Source organism: Colletes latitarsis, unplaced genomic scaffold (assembly GCF_051014445.1).
Source record: "Colletes latitarsis isolate SP2378_abdomen unplaced genomic scaffold, iyColLati1 scaffold0081, whole genome shotgun sequence".
Taxonomy (NCBI): Eukaryota; Metazoa; Arthropoda; class Insecta; order Hymenoptera; family Colletidae; genus Colletes; species Colletes latitarsis.
The window spans coordinates 57501-60000 of NW_027488431.1; the positions used below are offsets into that span (position 1 = coordinate 57501).

Consider the following 2500-nt stretch of genomic DNA (forward strand, 5'->3'; position numbering starts at 1 on the left):
TTTCCTTTCCAGTGTCCTTTTTGTTATGCTCCAAAACTAGTATACGCTTTATTTTCTCTTTCCTTTGCATAAATTATTAACTTCGGGCAACGTCGGGAGCGCCGGTAATCATTAGATTTGTACGAAACGCGATTTGCGCCCCACGGTGGTTTTTAGTGCCGTCAAAGTCAGAAATCGTAGGAGCGGTGCTTTAACGGGCGGTCGTGATGATACTCCAGACAACACGACGCACGACGCCGTAAAACACTCGCGCGAGTCCAGACTGATCTCTGCCTCACCACGCAAGGGGTGCGCAAACTTGCCAATAATATATAATATTTATTCTTTTTCGTACGTCCAGCGACAAACGCCAACGAAATACCCAAATTCTCGCTCGTACGTTGATACCTTTTCTCTTCATCGACCCGGCTCCGAAACGTTCTTCGCCATCTCCCCGAAAGGAGAGGTAAACGACGGCGGGGTTAGGGAATCTGAGAACAACGCAAGCAGTTTTAGGACAAGTGAACGACCCTCAGCCAGGCGTGGTCCAGGAATTTTATCCGTGGACCGCAATGTGCGTTCGAAATGTCGATGTTCATGTGTCCTGCAGTTCACACGTTGACGCGCAATTAGCTGCGTTCTTCATCGACCCACGAGCCAAGTGATCCACCGTTCAGGGTAATCATATACAATTTACAATTTTTCTCTTTGTATTTAAAAATGCTCCTTGTTCTTTGCTTTAAAATATTCGATGTTCGCACCTCCGACCAGCGTATCGACGGAGGATTGAACGCGCCATATCGACGACAAAAGTTTCTTTTTGTTTCCTGAATGACGGAAAACCATCGTTCGACGGCCGGGCGTACAGTACATTCAAAAGCCTTTGCGCGTGGCTGCGACCAAACGGGTATAATACACCCGTATATTCTTGGTTCCGAACAGTAACTTCACGCGCAATCGGGCGAACGCACGCGGCAGCGCCCATCGGTTGCTCGATGAAATCGATGCGATAAACTACAGCCTTCTCGGCTGGTCGTCGTTAGTCGCGCGAGCAACGGATGGCCGCACAATCGACGCGTCGTCGTTTGCGATTATTCGCCTCACGTTAGCCATGAGTATGTATATTATTCATTTACGAACGAACGCGGCAGCGTCCATCGGTTGCTCGATGAAATCGATGCGATAAACTACAGCCGTCTCGGCTGGTCGTCGTTAGTCGCGCGAGCAACGATGGCCGCAAAATCGACGCGTCGTCGTTTGCGATTATTCGCCTCAAGTTAGCCATGAGTATGTATAACATTCATTTACGAACGAACGCGGCAGCGTCCATCGGTTGCTCGATGAAATCGATGCGATAAACTACAGCCGTTTCGGCTGGTCGTCGTTAGTCGCGCGAGCAACGATGGCCGCAAAATCGACGCGTCGTCGTTTGCGATTATTCGCCTCAAGTTAGCCATGAGTATGTATATTATTCATTTACGAACGAACGCGGCAGCGTCCATCGGTTGCTCGATGAAATCGATGCGATAAACTACAGCCGTTTCGGCTGGTCGTCGTTAGTCGCGCGAGCAACGATGGCCGCAAAATCGACGCGTCGTCGTTTGCGATTATTCGCCTCAAGTTAGCCATGAGTATGTATATTATTCATTTACGAACGAACGCGGGCAGCGTCCATCGGTTGCTCGATGAAATCGATGCGATAAACTACAGCCGTTTCGGCTGGTCGTCGTTAGTCGCGCGAGCAACGATGGCCGCAAAATCGACGCGTCGTCGTTTGCGATTATTCGCCTCAAGTTAGCCATGAGTATGTATATTATTCATTTACGAACGAACGCGGCAGCGTCCATCGGTTGCTCGATGAAATCGATGCGATAAACTACAGCCGTTTCGGCTGGTCGTCGTTAGTCGCGCGAGCAACGATGGCCGCAAAATCGACGCGTCGTCCGTTTGCGATTATTCGCCTCAAGTTAGCCATGAGTATGTATATTATTCATTTACGAACGAACGCGGCAGCGTCCACCGGTTGCTCGATGAAATCGATGCGATAAACTACAGCCGTCTCGGCTGGTCGTCGTTAGTCGCGCGAGCAACGATGGCCGCAAAATCGACGCGTCGTCGTTTGCGATTATTCGCCTCTGGCTATCCGTGAGTATGTATAATATTCATATACGAACGAACGCGGCAGCGCCCATCGGTTGCTCGATGAAATCGATGCGATAACTACAGCCTTCTCGGCTGGTCGTCGTTAGTCGCGCGAGCAACGATGGCCGCAAAATCGACGCGTCGTCGTTTGCGATCATTCGCCTCAGGCTATCCGTGAGTATGTATAACATTCATTTACGAACGAACGCGGCAGCGTCCATCGGTTGCTCGATGAAATCGATGCGATAAACTACAGCCGTCTCGGCTGATCGTCGTTAGTCCGCGCGAGCAACGATGGCCGCACAATCGACGCGTCGTCGTTTGCGATTATTCGCCTCAGGCTATCCGTGAGTATGTATAACATTCATTTACGAACGAA

At 50.3% G+C, this 2500-nt stretch overlaps 1 non-coding gene across 1 annotated transcript; it reads right to left on the reverse strand.

Annotated features, from left to right (window-relative positions):
• Positions 1–505: 505 nt before the first annotated feature.
• On the reverse strand, positions 506–660 carry LOC143351158 (5.8S ribosomal RNA). Its single transcript, XR_013081527.1, has one exon. It is a non-coding gene; the product is annotated as a 5.8S ribosomal RNA (ribosomal RNA).
• Between the last annotated feature and the right edge of the window lie 1840 nt (positions 661–2500).